At 35.0% G+C, this 20000-nt stretch overlaps 1 protein-coding gene and 1 long non-coding RNA gene across 2 annotated transcripts in view; one reads left to right on the forward strand and one right to left on the reverse strand.

Annotated features, from left to right (window-relative positions):
- Positions 1–19750, reverse strand: part of LOC118765380 — a 21773-nt gene extending 2023 nt beyond the window's left edge. The window contains exons 1-2 of the long non-coding RNA XR_005001237.1: positions 19740–19750; positions 9814–9818 (exon numbers count right to left, since the gene is read on the reverse strand). This is a non-coding gene — a long non-coding RNA (uncharacterized LOC118765380). The remainder of the gene's footprint in view (positions 1–9813; positions 9819–19739) is intronic.
- Positions 1–20000, forward strand: part of LOC115217591 — a 140622-nt gene that overhangs the window by 114615 nt on the left and 6007 nt on the right. The window lies entirely within an intron of this gene.

Consider the following 20000-nt stretch of genomic DNA (forward strand, 5'->3'; position numbering starts at 1 on the left):
ATCAGCTACTGAGAGTACAAATATGACTATTACAATTTTCTGTTTATGAATACCTGAGTCTTTTTGTATGAAACAAATTGTATAGCAACATGAAAAATAAAAACTATAATCCATTTTAACATATAATCTCCTCCATTACATAAATATGAATGAATTTGTTGAACTGTGTGATTAATAAGTTAAATCATATACTGATTATTTCTATGCAAGTTTTCATACCTGTATAAATTTATATAAGTAAATTCAAAAGTAAAATATGAAGGAAAGACATTAGAAATCTTTGGAAATAACTCCAATTAAAGAACGAACTCACATTCATCCTATAAAAATATATGTAAAAAAATATATATAATATATAAAAATATGTGACAGACAGACAGATATTTATATAAGTATGTATGTATGTATGTATATTTGATGAAAATGTTGATATTCACTGATTAAATCATTTACAGAAAATTGGCAAATTTTGGTTATCGTCTACACGAAAAGTTCGTGAATTTCTCTCATTCAAACTTCTCCGATCCATTACAAATAAGGGGAAATAATTTCCTTGATGCCTGTCACTAACAGACGTACCTAACATTTTGCAAGATTAAAAATAGTTGTCGTCTTGTAGGTGCCAAAAAACTTGGTGAAAATGTTGATGACTTTCATTGAAACAGGCTAAAACATGTTCAGAAAATTTTGTGCTTTCTTGTGGAAAAATTAGTTGTCATTTCCATGGAGAGTTCTTGAATTTTTCCCATTCAAACTTCTTTGATTCATTTCTAATAAGTGTAAGTAATTTTCTTGATGCCTGGCTTTACCCAATATGTTAGAAATGTGTAGGCAGGAATTTCATTCTGTGCTTTTAATGCAAGCTACAGACACAAGAATTTGTTGTTGTTTGTTCCTTCTCGAGCCATGCCCGGCTCATAAGGGCCGGTTTCCTGGTTTCTTGGTGTATAGGTTCCCCACTTGGACGGGACGCCAGTCCGTCGCAGGTGAGCTGCAAGATGCAGGAGGAAAGAGTGAAAGAAAGTTGTGGCGAAAGAGTCAGCAGAAGTTTCACCATTACCCTCTACCAGAGCCGCATGGAGCTTAGGTGTTTCACTCATAAACACACACATCGCCCAGTCTGAGATTCGAACCCACGATCCCTCGACCGCGAGTCTGCTGCTCTAACCACTAGGCCATGTGCCTCAACAGACACAAGTGTTGCAGTGGAATCACAGGAAAGTCTACAGATATATGGGAAATTGATTTCCTCAACTACCCCAGAGGCTCTCTAGAGGTAGTAGAAAATTTCTGTTACCCAGGTGACCTAATTAACAGGGAAGAGAATGTTTCTGAAAGTATAGCTGATAGAATAAGAATAGGATGGAGAAAAATCGGAGCGCTTTTACCTCTGTAAGCAACCCCCAGTCTCTCTCTCCATCGCATGGTAGTGAAATGTGGGGCCTAAGTGCAGGAGACATGCAAAAACTATAGGGGAATGAAGCTAGTATGCTCTGTTTGATGTGTAATGTCTGTGTACATGTACAAGGGAGTAGTGAGAGAAAAGTTGGGCATAAGAAGAATTGGATGTTGTGTGCTGGTTTGGTCTTGTGATGCATATGGACAAGGAAAGTTGCATAAAGAAGGGCTGGTCACTTAAAGTGGATGGAATTTGTGGAAGTGGGAGACCCAGGAAGACATGAGATGATGAAGGCTGATGTCAAGACACTGAGCCTTATGGAGGAAATGACAAAGGACCAAGGTGGCTGGCGCTCTGCTGTGCTCAAGAGAACCTGTCCACCTCTTCAGAATTGATATATTAATATCACCTCAGTAAATGCTTGTACATGCAAGGCTCTGCCCCATCTCCATTCTCTCTACCTCATCAAGCATTTCCTCCACACCTCATCCCCTAGCATTCATCGCTTCTCTAACTACCTTAATCACCTGAGAGCAGAACAAGCACATGCTACACCCCCACCCTTTCTTTACCTCCCTCTTCTTTCTCCCACCCATAGAACCACTTCCAGTCTCTCTCTCCAATTACACTAAAAATAAGATAAATAGTAATAAAAATATTTGGTTAATTCTTCCATACAGGAGACAAATTAAATCTAATCTCCCATTGCTGTTTCATGAAGCTATTATGAGGAATTTTGCAAAGAATTCTAGGTATTACTCTATTATCAATTCACATACGGTTAGAATTGGTTTTTCCAACACAAAAAATCTCTTACAAATTATCTCTTCACATAATAACAACCTGTTAAATATTAATACATTTACTAATACTAACATTAACTTAGCTAATAACATCCATTCCTCTAGAAATATTGATAACAAGGTTATTGTATCTGAAGTCAATTCCAAAAGAATTAAGTTTATGTCAAGTAACTCTAAAATTAAAAATTCTATATACCAGTGTAAAATAAGTACCCATAATAAAGTAAGATTTTACATTGGAAGCACGTCATTACAGTTATCTAAAAGAATTTCTATCCATTACTCAATATTTAGGGATAGAAATAAACGTAACAGTACAGGGCTCAGTAAATTAATTTGGGATCTAAAAGACCATAATGAACAATTTAATTTAGAATGGTTGATTCTCTCAATCTTGATAAGTGCTGGGGTTGAATTGTTCGACTAAAGGTGGTGCTCCAGCATGGCCACAGTCAAATCACTGAAACAAGTAAAAGAATAAAAGTATAAAAGAATATGTGTGCGTGTGTGTGTGTATATATATATATATATATATATATATATATATATATATATATATATAAATGGAGGGGAGAGGGTGGGGAAATGTTTTTAGTCAATGAGGAGAAAGAAAATATACATACGTAAAGAGAGTAAGAAAGAGAGGGAAAGAATTGTGGTGGCTACTATAAGTTTTGTCAATAGAGGACTATATAGTGTGTGATCAGCATGTTTATGATATGAAGTGGTGGAGGTCTATGTTGGCGTATGTACTTGTAAGTTTATGGAGAGAGTGGGGAGGCAATTGGAATAAAAATGAAGTAAAATTTTTTTTAATGGTGAAGAAAAATACGGAGAAGTGTGTAATTGACAATAAATGAATTAAAGGGGAGAAATGTTGTTGGTTTATTTATTACATAGTGGTAGTGAGGGTGGATAAGAGGGAAATTTATGAAGGTTAGGGTGAAAGAGCATGGTGAGGTAATTATTTGTATTTTGAGAATAGATTTAGTGACCAATGTTTGCAGGTGAATATTATACAGCTGCGTTCATTAAGACAATCCATGGATTGCAGAATAGCCAAGACCTCGGCTATGCAGAGATCAGACTTGTTATTATAACTGCTATAAGGTTTGGCGTGGGTGAATATGGACCATTTGAGAGTGTAAGGAGTTGAATCAAGAGTTAGTTTACTGATAAGTTGAGATAATGATGTACTGTTGGATTTTTGTTTGTGACTTGAAGCTGGAGTAGTGGTTGTTCATTCTAGCTTTGAAAGTGGTGCTACATGAGCCAATATAAATGTAGTTACAGTTATCAGTTAATACTGTGCACCTATAAGCTATGTTTTTTGTGAAACAGTAGTTATCTAAAGGGCAGGAGATTGGGTGTCTGAAGCTGCATAGGTTTGTAGGGGGTGTTCCAGATAAACCTGTGGGGAATTGTTATTTAGTGAGGAATCAGTGTTATGTTCATTATTATTGCTTGTGTTAAGATTAGTATTATTAAGGAGTTGAGGGTGGTGTTGTGGAGTTGTATAATAAGATAGTTATTGTGTCTAGTGGTATCCTCTGTGTTGTTCTTTATTTTTACAGGAAGTATTGTTGGGTGTTGTGGTAAATTTAAGGATCAGGTGTTAGCAGTGCAATTATAGTTAGAGTTATGAGGGTTAGTGTTGCTAAGGAGGTCAGTTGGTGTTTTGGGTTTATAAGTATAGAGCTGGGGGTTATTTTGAGTTAACTTTTTAGGGTGGAGGTTAGCTGGTTGTGGATTTCTAAGTTTCTTGTTAAGATGTTGGATAACTCCAGCAATGTTGGCAGTGGTAGAATAGGACAGTTCTATAGATTGGGGGTTAAATATTGTGTGTGTGAGTAATAATATCTAAATTCATTTAGTATGCAAGCAACTACAGACAACTACCAAAATGTATCTTGATGGAAATAAGCAAAACAGAGATTTAAAAAATGAGGTACATTTTGATAAGTCACCTGACAAGACATGTCTGCAGCATTGATGCACCACAAATTTCACCCATGAGGGACTGATACCTCTTAAGTGAAAATGACCATAGTGATTAATAAATAATCTCGTGAATATATATATAAATATATATATATATATATATATATATATATATATATATTATATATGTAAATCAAATTTCACAATATATAATACATGTATATAAATTAGAGAAGAATCATCATTATATACTATTCAACAATGATATACTTAAATCATACCATATAGAAAAAAATTAAAGATACGATGAAACATTTATTTAGAACTAAATAAAGTACAAAATAATAAATAAATAGTATATAATTAGTAAATAGACTACACATTTATTTCTATTTAAATGTTTTATTGCATCTTAAATTTTTTTCTATATTGTATGATTTAATCATATCATTGTTGAATTGCTACATGGTGGTTCTCTGATTTATATACATATATATATGGCCTGCTCGCATAGCCAGCGGGGTGGTGTCATTCGAAGGCTAAAACAATGCGAAGCACATTGTGACCAGCGATGTGTAACAACATCTGATGGTCTGATCGGTCACGTGATCACGTGATATATATATATGTATATGTATATATATACAGTTTATATGTGTGTGTGTATCATCTGTTTGTTTTCTACACCACCTGTCTTCGTCTTTTGTTTTTTTCGTGAATTCTTGCTATATATATGTGTGTGCATATATATAAATGTATGTATGTATATGTACATCTTTACATATCCATATATAGTTCTTCAGTAATTTTAATAAATCAATCGATTAAGTACTCTCTTTCATTATTCATAACTTCTTGGCAATGAATTCTTTCACTCCCTTGTCAATACCTGTTTAGTTTCATAAGACGCACATGATTAAATATAACACTAAAAACATTAAAATTATTAATTTGTATTTACAAATTTTAAGAAAAATGTTCAAATAATAGGCGCAGGAGTGGCTGTGTGGTAAGTAGCTTGCTAACCAACCACATGATTCCGGTTTCAGTCCCACTGCGTGGCATCTTGGGCAAGTGTCTTCTGCTATAGCCCCGGGCCGACCAATGCCTTGTGAGTGGATTTGGTAGACGGAAACTGAAAGAAGCCTGTCGTATATATGTATATATATATATATGTGTGTGTGTATGACAACCGATGCTTGACAACCGATGCTGGTGTGTTTACGTTCCCGTAACTTAGTGGTTCGGCAAAAGAGGCCGATAGAATAAGTACTGGGCTTACAAAGAATAAGTCCCGGGGTCGATTTGCTCGACTAAAGGCGGTGCTCCAGCATGGCTGCAGTCAAATGACTGAAACAAGTAAAAGAGTAAAAGAGAAAGAGTAAATATTCATTACAACCAGTTTACGTTGCACTAGGTGACAGAATTCTCAGGGTCTTGATCTGAGGAATTCATTGAGCCATGTTTTCACCTCCCTGTTGTTGCTGAACAAGACACCTCACAAACCGTTGGGGAGCAAGTGAAAGAGGTGATAATCTGAAAGCATTATATCTCAAGAATTTGGTGGATCTGATAGAACTTCCTTCTCAGGCTCTTGAATGGCATCTCTATATATATAAACGGCAAAATGTCTGTCTGTGTGTGTGTCCTTTATACAAATCCACAATTTTTCAGTTAGACGGCTCGCACTTTCTATGGTCATTCAAAACCGTCCAAGGGTGGTCGTGCACATCTTTACATTTCCCCAGTCACCCCACAAAGCCATTAAAAAATCAATAGAAGTGACTTTTTTGTGAATTTTCTATCAAAAGCCCAATCAAAATGACCGAAACTTGATACGCCAATTGAATGCCAGCTAGCTGTATGTGATTGGTCGGAGATTTGGACAGTACTCGCGTGTATATATATATATTATAATATATATATATATATATATATATATATATATATATATATATATATATATGCATATCTTTACATATACATATATACATACATATATAGTTCTTCAGTAATTTTAATAAATCAGTCATTTTAAGTATGACCCGTTGCCGGGTCATAGTGCTAGTTTTTCATAAAATTTGTGATGTGAAGGAAAGCATTGTGGTGTTGAAGACACATGTCTCACTGGTCAGGTTATTTTAGTTGGCTTTCCAAGTTTTTGGACATTATATCCACTGAGTGAAAGTGGTGGGTGACAGTATCATGAGAACATTCCGTCTGTTGGGCCAATTCCTGAGTGAACTGGCATGGATCCTCATGGATAAAATTCTTCAATTGGTCATCAATGAACAGAACAGGTCAGCTGTAAAGTGGAAAGTCTGTAAGGTTGAATTTTTCCACTTCGATGTGTCCAAACCATTTCTGTATAGTTCTTTTAATAATAGCATTTTCACCATACACATGACAAATGTCTCAAGTGGCTTTGTCAACATTGGAACTTTGGTAAAAAGCAATAAGAAGCAGATGTTGAAAATGTTCAAATTTTTAATACTTGACATTCCATTGTCATGTCTGAAAAGAGGAAAAATTTATTCAAATTTCAAAAACAATAAACAAATAATTATGGAGGAAGAATACCTCTAGGAAAAGAACGATAGAAAATACTATGATAGAAATATTTTTTGTTTTAATTTAAATAACATTGCAAAGAAAAGAACAAATTCTGACAACCCTATATATGTGTGTGTATGTGTGCGTCTGTGTGTGTGTGTATGTGTTATATGTGTTATATTTATATATGTTTTAAATATATATATATATATATATATATATATTTAAAACATATATAAATATATACATATATAAATATATATATATATATATATACATATATAAATATATACATATATAAATATATATATATATAATATATATATATATATATATATATATATATATATATACAAGAGCAATAAAGATTCAAGTTAATTTAAAAAAATTTACTTGAATATGGTACCTAACTTAGATGCACCAAAAAAAACCATACTGATTTAACAATACAGTAATGTGGGGTGATTATAAGCGAGAAAGAAGCAACAAGAATGGATAGGTATTTAGTACGATCGTTCATACAAGGACAGGTTTTATTAAAAGTTGCAAAGATTACAGCATATAAACGAGTCCCGTACTCATCAGCTAAAATACATGTAAGTTCTCTAGACATCCTAGTGTTTGAGGCTATACTCATGAAGTAATGTAGATAATTAAACAGATTTCTAAAGTTCATTAAAGTTCTTTAAAGATGATGTACAGTCTTATCACAGAATTTTAAAAAAGTTTTGATAGCATCACAGAGAAGGTGACCTAATCCATATGAATTTCCATAGATATGATGAGGGATTATATACTCACAGAAGACAAATTATCCATTGTTAATTACAACGAGGTGGGTCTCAATTCCTGCTTATTAGCATTACAGAGAGGGTGAATTAATCCTTTGTATGTATGCACAGATTCCAATGGTGTAGATGTAAATTTCCAGAGAAATGGAGATGAATTTCATATTCACAGGCGATAAATTTTACAATGGTTGAACACAATGAGGTAGGTATCAATCCTTGTTATATGATTAGGTGTTTGCCACATTAATCACATTACTGCTATTCACAAGAGGCTGTAGCTATTTAACTCTTAAAGGCTGAAGGGCTTACTAGATCGGCCAAGAATAGAGAAGGGAATAGAAGAAAAGAGAGAAAATAATGGAGGAGGGAGCAAAAAGGGGGGGGGAAGGGGGACTAAAAGAGAAGAGAAAAGGAAACAGAGAATAAGAAGAAGAAAAAGAAAAAAGAGAAAAGAGAAAGAAATAGGGAAAGAAGGGAAAAAAAAGAAAAGGAAAAAAAGAGGGTTCTAGTTATACAGAAGAGTTCGTAGACTGTAAGTCTGGTTTTAATCAGAGGTTAATTGAGGCTTTATTTAATTTCAAACTCACAATTTTTAAATTCTTAATTTTAAATCTTAATTGTAATATTTAATTTTAATTCCTAACTTAATCTAATTTAAATAGCATAACTCTAATAAATTATAATTAGTTATTGTAGCCCCATAATTCTATTTCATAATTAAATAAATAAGGCTATTCCCTCGGTGATAATATGATTATCTTCATTATGATAGACAATCCCCTAACACCTTGTAAATGATCTTATAAGATTTGACCTGTAGTCAGTCAATGTATGAATAATAACGACAACTCCTTAAGACAATAAAATGAATAAATTAAATAAGTAAATTTTTAATGACTTTTTGATAAGATTATACTTAGATTTTCCTAATGTATTTTCTGGTGATTTTAGCATCTGACCCCTTAACCCCTGACTGTGTTATCTCTTTAGATTCTCTTTAAACTCATAGCTGATTTCAACAGCAATAAATTAACGGTTTACTGGTCAAAGAATAATATTCTCCTCTAGTTCCTAGATGCCTGTTGATTAAAACCAGACTTACAGTCTACGAACTCTTCTGTATAACTAGAACCCTCTTTTTTTCCTTTTCTTTTTTTTCCCTTCTTTCCCTATTTCTTTCTCTTTTCTCTTTTTTCTTTTTCTTCTTCTTATTCTCTGTTTCCTTTTCTCTTCTCTTTTAGTCCCCCTCCCCCCCCCTTTTTGCTCCCTCCTCCATTATTTTCTCTCTTTTCTTCTATTCCCTTCTCTATTCTTGGCCGATCTAGTAAGCCCTTCAGCCTTTAAGAGTTAAATAGCTACAGCCTCTTGTGAATAGCAGTAATGTGATTAATGTGGCAAACACCTAATCATATAACAAGGATTGATACCTACCTCATTGTGTTCAACCATTGTAAAATTTATCGCCTGTGAATATGAAATTCATCTCCATTTCTCTGGAAATTTACATCTACACCATTGGAATCTGTGCATACATACAAAGGATTAATTCACCCTCTCTGTAATGCTAATAAGCAGGAATTGAGACCCACCTCGTTGTAATTAACAATGGATAAATTTGTCTTCTGTGAGTATATAATCCCTCATCATATCTATGGAAATTCATATGGATTAGGTCACCTTCTCTGTGATGCTATCAAAACTTTTTTAAAATTCTGTGATAAGACTGTACATCATCTTTAAAGAACTTTAATGAACTTTAGAAATCTGTTTAATTATCTACATTACTTCATGAGTATAGCCTCAAACACTAGGATGTCTAGAGAACTTACATGTATTTTAGCTGATGAGTACGGGACTCGTTTATATGCTGTAATCTTTGCAACTTTTAATAAAACCTGTCCTTGTATGAAACGATCGTACTAAATACCTATCCATTCTTGTTGCTTCTTTCTCGCGTATATATATATATATTATATATATATATATATGTATATATGAATGTATAATATATATATATATATATATATATATATATATATATATATATATATATTGTTGTAAAGTGGTCTTTTGCCACTGTTGTATCTGTCTTTTGACAATGGTGTCACTCTGACAGATATTGTTTTATTCCAAAATTGTTGATAGAATGGTTCTATCTGGCACTGTACAACCTCCAGTCATACAATATTAATATCCTTGACGTCCACTCAGTATCACAGTATAATTACTATATCAGCACAAACACGACTATCAACACAGTCTACACATACTGTCAACCTTCCAACCTTTTTCCTCAGTCGATTGTCTATTTATAATGGCTGGCTACTACCACTTTTTATATAAATAAGGATAAGATCGTTAATTTAAATATCGATCTTATCAAGTGGCCAGCATGGAAATAAAAACCTTCAAAGGTAATAATTATTATTAAAATTATAATTTAGGGTATCTAAGAGATACCTCCACGCTGGAAATAGTAGCCAAAACTTGACTCTAAAACCACATTAAATGTTCATACAGCACCAGGAGAGAAGACAAAAGGACAAAATAAACTACCAAAAAATTACTGGATAATTCCAGATCCCGGATTTCTGGCTTTGCATAAGAAATGCTTTGCCTCATCAGTGGAATATACACAGATAATAGCATAAATGCACATATATACATATAGCATACGAATACTTACATATACGAACGTATACATATATATATATATGCACGTATGCACACAACCAGTTTAAATTGCCCACCTATAACTCCTTGTGCAATATGGTCAAAACAGCACCGCAGTAAATACAATGATGAAATAAATATAAAATTTATATAAAGTTTTGGCTGCTATTTCCAGTGTGGCATCAAATTGTTGGAAATTGATGGAAAGTTACAGAGAGAGCCAGAGTCAAACTAATTAGGGAGAGAGTTAGTCTAGATGTGATGCAGTTTGGTTTTGTGTCAGGGAGAAGCACCACTGATGCTATATTTCTGGTAAGGCAGTTTGAGGAGAAATACATAGCCAAAGATAAACCTCTGTACTTGGCTTTTGTTGACCTGAAGAAAGTCTTTGACAGGGTCTCCTCAATCGCTTATCTGGTGGTGAATGTGGAAACTAGGAATAGACAAGTAGTTGGTGAGAGCTGTACGAGCCATGTACAAGGACATTACCAGTAAGGTGAGGGTTGGCAACAAGTACAGTGAAGAATTCAGAGTACAACTAGGGATTCACCAAGGATCAATCCTCAGCCCCATGTTGTCCGTCATAGTCCTCCAAGCAATAACAGAAGAATTTAAGACAGGCTGCCCCTGGGAGCTCCTCTATGCTGATGACCTTGCTTTTATGGCTGAATCATTACTAGAACTAGAGAAGAAGCTTCAGGTATGGAAGCACGGTCTAGAATCAAAGGGCCTTAGAGTTTAACCTAGCAAAAACTAAAGTCTTAGTAAGTAGGAAGGCAGGCAAATTAGAAATCTGTAGAAAAGGCGTAGGTAGGAACTCCATAAGATGCACCCGGTGTGAGCTTTGAACACATAAGAGGTGCAGCAATATCAAATGAAGGTTAACAGGGAAACTAGCTTTTGTATGTAGAAGATGCACAGGTACAATAAATGCTGAAAACGTACAGAAAATAGACTCCATCAACTGCCAGGTGAGGTAAGCTAGAGGTAGTAGATAGCTTCCATTATCTTGGCGACCAAGTTGGTCTTGCAAGTACTTGGTGACCCTGTCAGTGCAGGTGCCGCTTAAAAGCACCCAGTCCACACTGTAAAGTGGTTGATGTTCAGAAGGGCATCCAGCTGTAAAAACCTTGCCAAAACTGACTTTGTCTGTGTGTGTGTCACGTAAAAAGCACTAAGTCCACTCTGCTGATTGGTCGGTGTTAGGGAGAGCATCCAGCTGTAAAAATCCTGCCAAAACAGTCACAGAAGTCTGGTGCAAGATTCTGCCTGGCCAGCTCTTGTGAAACCGTTCCATCCATGCTAGCATGGAAGGCAGACGTTAAACGATGATGATGAAGATGATAATGATGAGGATGCACACACACACACACACACATATCAATTAATGAATGACAGGTGAACAGGAGTCACGTAATCACTGTGATTACCTTCATTAGCTTACAGCTGTCTCTGTTATAAGAAGCAGGGAACTTAGAGCTAAGTGTGTCTGCAACATCCTGTTGCTTCCTTGGAGCCATTAAAATGCAATGTACATTCGTTTAAGAATGCATTCAAGTACATAGAATCAATTGCATTCAGAATCTCATATATAAATGAATAATGAGATATACTTTGAAGGTGAGAAACCAAACCTAGGAATATTAAGTTTTATATAAACACATGTATACATAATAATAATAATAATAATAATAATAATAATGATAATGATAATAATAATAATAATAATAATAATAATAATAATAATAATAATAATAATAATACTGGGCCCCACCTGCACTGTTTATCTTGGTATGAGATCACCATGTCGCGCACAGATGGTTGTGATGCATGTGCCTGATGTACCCTTATCAGACAGGTAGTCATGATGGGTATACTGGGCTTTGTATGTTTTACCCCAGTGTCACTTTGATGGCATGCACTGCTCTTTCACTCAATAATAATAATAATAATAATCCTTTCTACTAAAAGCACAAAATCTGAAATTTGGAGTGAGAGGGGACTAGTTTATTATATTGACCCCAGTGTTTCAGTGGTTCTTAATTTATCAACCCCGAAAGGATGAAAGGCAAAGTCAACTTCAACGGAATTTGAACTCAGAACATAGCAGCAGAGACAAAATCCTACTAAGCATAGAGCCCGACAAGCTAACGATTCTGCCAGCTCACTGCCTAATAATGATAATAAACCTTTCTACTATAGGCATAAGGCCTGAATTTTTGTAGGGAAGGAGACAATCGATCCCCATTGACCCCAATACTTGACGGGTATCTAATTTATCGACCCCAAAAGGATGAAAGGCAAAGTCGATCTCAGTGGAATTTGAACTCAGAACGTAGTAGCAGACAAAATACTGCTAAGCATTTATCCCGGCATGCTAACAATTTTGCCAGCTCTCTGCCTAATAATAATCATCATCATCGTTTAACGTCCGTTCTCCATGCTAGCATGGGTTGGACGGTTCGACCGGGGATCTGGGAAGCCAGAAGGCTGCACCAGGCTCCAGTCTAATCTGGCAATGTTTCTACAGCTGGATGCCCTTCCTAACGCCAACCACTCCGTGAGTGTAGTGGGTGCTTTTTACGTGTCACCTGCACAGGTGCCAGGTGAGGCTGGCAACGGCCACGGTCGGATTGGTGTATTTTATGTGCCACCGGCACGGAAGCCAGTCGAGGCGGTGCTGGCATCGGCCACGAGTCGGATAGTGCTTTTTACGTACCACCAGACCAGGGATCCTGGCTGGTTCAATTCGATTTCGATTTCAATTTTGATTTTTGATAATAATAACAATAATCTTTTCTACTATCAGCACAAGGCCTGAAATTTTAGGGCGTTGTGTAGTTGATTACATCAACCCTTTTGTATTAGTGGTACATATTTTATCGACCCTGAAAGGATGAGAAACAAAGTCAACCATGGCAGAATTTGAACTAAGAATATAAAGACAAATAAAATGTCACTAAGCATTTTGCCCAGCATGCTAATGGTTCTGCCAATCCGCCACCTTAATACCCTGATGCAGTACCAGACAGTGGCTCTCATTGCTTCTGATCGTAACTGACTGGAAGTGTTATCATGTACGTGTTTTGTCTTGGTGTAAAAGATGGGCTACTGCAAATATTCTGCTCAATACCACAGATTTGATTGTCATTTTTATTTTAACCAGTTGAGCTTGACCCTTAGTGGCTAATGATATGAGCATCTCTGATCATAAGCATTAGTAGGAAAGCATCCTAGTCGTGTGTTGAGACGGATTCTTTGGGGTTTGAATAATTCACCTTTGGAAACATGGGTGTTTCATTCATAATCCTTAGACAACCCTTATTCAGGGACCTTTTGAGGGAGTTAGGCTATTTGACCTGCATAGAATTCTAACTGGGCCTCACCTGCAAGCTCATGCACCATTCATCTTGAAACAAGGTCACCATATATATTTCTTTATTGCCCAATAAGGGGCTAAACATAGAGGGGACAAACAAGGACAGACAAAGGGATTAAGTTGATTACATCGACCCCAGTGTGAAACTGGCACTTTATTTATCGACCCCGAAAGGACGAAAGATAAAGTCAACCTCGGCGGAATTTGAACTCAGAACGTAACGACAGACGAAATACTGCTAAGCATTTCGCCTGGCGCGCTAACATGTCTGCCAGCTTGCCGCCTTCAAGGTCACCATATAATGCACATATGGTTGTGATGCATGTGCCTGGTTTACCCTCATTAGACAGGTAATCGTAATAGGTATATTGGGTTTCATATATTTGTACCCTAACATCATTTAGATGATCAGGATTGAACTCAGAAGCATGTAGTTCTGAAACAAACTTCTTTACCACAGTAAAATATATGCCCCAGTACACAATATATACATCTTTATATGTTCACCCTTTAGGTCCATAAGATTTGCTAATCTGGTCAGTCTAAGGAAGATCACTTGTTCTGTTAAAGGTTCAGATAGTGTATATTATTCTTTTTGTTCACAAATTGACTGTAACGGTTTTCTACCTCCAGTTTGAAGAGAGGTCATATGCCCGTGGCCATTGGAGTCTGACAAATCATCTATAAAGTTAAGCACATTATGGATGCAAAACCATTGGATATTATATGACTGGGCATATATTTCACTTCATGTAAACACATTATTCTTCTAACTTTTAGATTGTGCTTCTTTTTTGGATTTATGATCCACTGACGATATATATATATATATATATATACATACATACATACATATATATATATATATTGCCAGTGCCGCTGGACTGGCTCCTGTGCAGGTGGTATGTAAAAAGCACCATTTGGGCGTAGTCATTCCCAGTACCACCAAACTGGCCCTCGTGCCGGTGGCACGTAAAAGCACCCACTACACTCACGGAGTGGTTGGCATTAGGAAGGGCATCCAGCTGTAGAAACTCTGCCAGATCAGATTGGAGTCTGGTTCGCCAGACTTCAGTTAAATCGTCCAACCCATGCTAGGATGGAAAGCGGATGTTAAATGATGATGATAATATATATATATATATATATAGTGGCAAATTATATTATATATATATATACACACACATATATCTGATATAATAAATGCAAAAACTAATTTCTGTCAGTCTGTCACATAGAGATAGGCATAGAGATAGTGAGAGCAGTGGTGAAGACTGACAGATACAGAGAGAGAAAGAAAAAGAGAGGGAGAGAAAGATAGACAAAGACATTTAGGGTGAGTTGATGATGTTTTATTGAAAGTAGTAGTGTTGATGGTGGCAGTGGGAGTAATAATAAGAGAAAGAGTGGGTTTGTGAGAGAAAGAGGGAGATGATGTACAACTTTGTTTAACCATGTCTCTTTGACAGGAATTCCTGTGGCCAACATACTGAACACTGAACCAACATACTGAATTCTTTTACATACACATTTAGCCATTTGTTTTATTTTTTTGCTTTTTTTAATACATACACACACACATATAAAATACACTTTAATTGAAATAAAGTTTCCCTAAAATTAAACATATCTAATATAATAAATGTGTATGTCAGTGTATCACACTTTTTCAATTTTAGCAAATCCTTTCTGCTGGAAACGAAGGAATTAAGTCAATTATATCGATCCCAGTATGTAACTGGTATGAATTTTATCGACCCTGAAAGGATGAAAGGCAAAGCCGGCCTCAGCAGAATTTGAACTCAAAACCTAATTGCAGACAAAATACCTATTTATTTTTTTATTACCCACAAGGGGCTAAACACAGAGAGGACAAACAAGGACAGACAAACGGATTACATCGACCCCAGTGCGTAACTGGTACTTATTTAATCGACCCCGAAAGGATAAAAGGCAAAGTCGACCTCGGTGGAATTTGAACTCAGAACGTAACGGCAGACAAAATACCACAAAGCATTTCGCCCGGCATGCTAATATAATAAATGTCAATGTCAAAGTGTCACACTTTTTCAACTTTACTCTTAGAAGCTGTAGCCCAATATATCCTACCATTTTGGAATCAGGCTGACTCCTTAGTAAATTAAAAACATTCTTGGTCATATTCGGACCCACAATCCTGAAATTTGGGATTCCCAAGTTTTTGTTACTGCGATTGTTTTTGTCAATTTTTTCGTGACTTTTTGTGACAAATTTTTTTGTACGATAACAATTTTCATAATCTAGAGGCCAGCACCATGAGTAAATTAATAACCTTCTGGGTCGAATGTGGACCTCCAATCCTGAAATTCTGGATTTCTATGTTTTCATTATTGTGATTGTTTTTGGCGATTCTTTGACATGATTTTTTGCAACGAATTTGATCAACATTGGGATATGATTCTGGAGGAAGCAATTGCAACAAATTCTCCAAAATGAGTCAGAGATCTGTTTGTAGATCTTCCCATTCAGGGTCAGTTGCTTAAAAGCTATATACTAGCTTAAACGCCACCCAATAGGATATATATTTGAAGGTGCACGGCTTAATGCTTAGGGCAATCGGCTCACAATCAGAAGGTTGTGAGTTCAATTCTTGCCAACGCCTTGTGTTCTTGAGCTAGGCTGTTTATTTGAAGTTGCTCCAGTCCACTCAGCTGGTGAAAATGAGTCGTACCTGTAATTGAAAGGGCCAGCCTTGTCACATTCTGTGTCATGCTGAATCTGCCTGAGAACTATGTTAAGGGTACATATCTCTATGGAGGGCTTAGCCACTTGCACATTAATTTTATGAGCAAGCTGTTCTGTTAATTGGATCAACTAGAACCCTCGTCACCATAACCAATGGAGTACCAATTATATATATATATATATATAAGAAGTTTTAGAGACAGAACCACCTTCAACTCAATCAACGCTGAAACACGTGTAGTTTTATAAACGGTAAATACGGGATTCAGAATAGATATTGTTAGTATAAGATTTAATATTTAACATTTTATTGAGTGGTTAGGTATAAAATCTTTCAGTGTTGATAGAGTTGAAGGTGGTTCTATCTCTGAAACTACATATATATATATATATATATATATATATATATATATATATATTTCTTTACTACCCACAAGGGGCTAAACACAGAGGGGACAAACAAGGACAGACAAAGGGATTTAGTCGATTACATCAACCCCAGTGCGTAAATGGTACTTAATTTATTGACCCTGAAAGGATGAAAGGCAAAGTCGACCTCGGCGGAATTTGAACTCAGAACGTAACGACAGACGAAATATGGCTACGCATTTCGCCCGGCATGCTAACGTTTCTGCCAGCTACACGAATTAAACATTGGGAGATGCTCATTTTAGTACTTCTATTTTGAATGTCTTTTTCCTGTGTACTTGGAAGTAATATTCCCTAATAATTATAATAATAATAATAATAATATATATATATATGTATACATATATATACATATATATATATACATGTATATATGTATACATGTATATATACATATATATATATATATATATATACATATATATACATATATATACATACATATATATATTTATATATATATATATATATATATTTATACAGACATATATATATATATTTACACATATATATATTATTTATACATACATATATATATATATATGGTTGGCGTTAGGAAGGGCATCCAGCTGTAGAAACACTGCCAAAATCAGACTGGCTTTCCAGACCCCGGTCGACCTGTCCAACCCATGTTAGCATGGAAAACGGACATTAAACGATGATGATGATGATGATATATATATATACATATATATAATTAATTAATAAGGGTGAGAGAATTAGATACTAATTTAATAGTATATTTATTCCACACCAAGTGGCCTAGTGCTACGAGAAACCTGGATTATTATAATATTTTATAACATATTATAATATTTTCACAAAATAAATATAAGAGAGTGGTCACTATATTGATCACTCTAGCACCAGTTAATCCAAAAGGTTTCAACCACGAAAATACATGTTTCCCATGAAAGCCAAGTACGACTGTTAGCTCACACGGACAGGGCAAATTTGCCCTGTCCGTGTGAGCTAACAGTCGTACTTGGCTTTCATGGGAAACATGTATTTTCGTGGTTGAAACCTTTTGGATTAACTGGTGCTAAAGTGATCAATATAGTGACCACTCTCTTATATTTATTTATATATATATATATATATATATTTATATATATATATATTTATTATATATATATATATATATATATTATATATATATATATATATATATATATATATGAATGTATATGTATATATATAGTTTATGTATACATATATCTATATATATATATATACACAAACACACACACGCATACACACGCATACACATGCACCCACAGACACACATAGTAAGTAGCTTAATGAAATAATCAACTTGGCTGAATTTCTTATGAAAATCCTGATCATCTAGCCTCAAGAACAAGTTAACTAATTTCATTATCAACTGATTGAGACAAATAGAGCAAATATTAGATGGGGGGGGGAGCAAGGAGGAAAAGATAGAATTTAGGAGAGTGAAAGAGAGAATGAGGAACATAGAAGAGTTTGGTAATCTGCCACTGGGTGACAGGTCGGAAATGGAATTGTCAGAGCTTTTTTGGAAATCAAACCAACCATTTGTTTATTTATTATAAAATGGCAAAAGGAAAGACAAATCAATAACTGAAAAAAAATACAAAATAATAAAACAAAATATATATAAAAGACAAAAATGGACTAAATATATAAAACAAAAATTAGCAGACAACAACAAAAAAAAAGACAGATTAACAAAAAAAAAATGGTGATTTCAAAATTAAATCTAGACAATTTTGGCACATTGTGAAGGATTGCAAAATGGTACAGTGACCATACATGTGAGTAATTTTATGTAAGGAAATGTTCCAGAATTCGGAACTACATTTATTCTCGTTTATCACAAAGGTTTGGTTCTGAAAAAAAAAATATAGTGATAAATGACAGAGTGATAAATGAAATATCTCCATGCACTTTGTAAAATGGAAAGAATGGTAGATTCATTAATACCAAACCCATGGTCTACAACAGCACAGCTTCCACCGGTGTATATTTTCTTGATAATTTCAACCTTCTGCTGCAGTGAAAACAATTGTCTACATCATTTATTGGGATCAGTACAGTAGATGAAATGCTTAGTAGCTTTTAGTCTGTCTTTATGTTCTGAGTTCAAATTCCAGTGGGGTTGACTTGGCCTTTCATTCTTCCATGGGTGATGAAATATGTACCAGTTGAGCACTGGAGTCAATGTAATCAACTAGCTCCACTCCATCACGAATTTCGGTCCTTATGTCCATCCATAGTAGAAAAGATTATTATCATCATCATCATCATCATCATCATCATAATCATCATCATAATTATTATCATTATTATCATTAATATTATTATTATTATTATTATTATTTATTTATTTATTTATTTATTTATTTTTTCGTTCCTTCTTCAAATTTTTTTCCGTCTCTCGTCGAGTGTTTTCCGTACACCTAGGGCAGAGAAGCTCATTGTATGCATCCCCAAATTGCACACATAAATTCGCAGGTAAAATATGTATTTAAAAAAAAAAATAAATAAATAAATTCATGAATGGATGTTGTTTTCACAGCAATAATGCTCTTCTCAGTATATGAGTCGTTCCAGTTAACACAATTTTTTGCACCTCCTGTAGGGATGGTAAGCCTGGTATCATTTTCAAATTGATCTCGGTGCCTTTTTTTATCACTGGTACTGTAGTCGCCTTGAGTTCAATTTCTATTATCAAGTTTTTATATTTACTTATCTTGTCAAATTCTTTCGCAGCTATATTGTGATTGCAAGGAATACTCATGTCAATTAGTAAACACACCTTTTTTGTCTGATCTTTTATAATAATATCCGGTTTCTTAGCTTTTATAGTTTTGTTGGTATGTATGGCGAAGTCCATGAGAATCGACACATTTTCTCCCTCGGTCACAGCTTCAGGATGGTGTTTATACCATTTGTCAGCGGTTTTGATTTTATAATGCCGATATATTGTCTATTATTATCATTATTATTATTATTGAGTGAGAGAGCAGTGCATGCCATCAAAGTGACACTGGGGTAAAATATACGAAGCCCAATATACCCATCATGACTACCCGTCTGATAAAAGTACACCAGGCACATACATCACAACCATATGTGCGCGACATGGTGATCTCATATCAAGATAAACAGCTCATGACCTTGCAGGTGGGGCCCAGTTAGAATTTTCTTCAGGTTGAGTAGCCCATCCCGCTCAAAAGGTCCCTGAATAAGGATTGTTTAAGGATGTTGAAAGAACCACCCATGTTTCCAGAGGTGAATTATTCAAACCCCAAAATTATTATTAT

Source organism: Octopus sinensis, linkage group LG11 (genome assembly GCF_006345805.1).
Source record: "Octopus sinensis linkage group LG11, ASM634580v1, whole genome shotgun sequence".
NCBI lineage: Eukaryota > Metazoa > Mollusca > Cephalopoda > Octopoda > Octopodidae > Octopus > Octopus sinensis.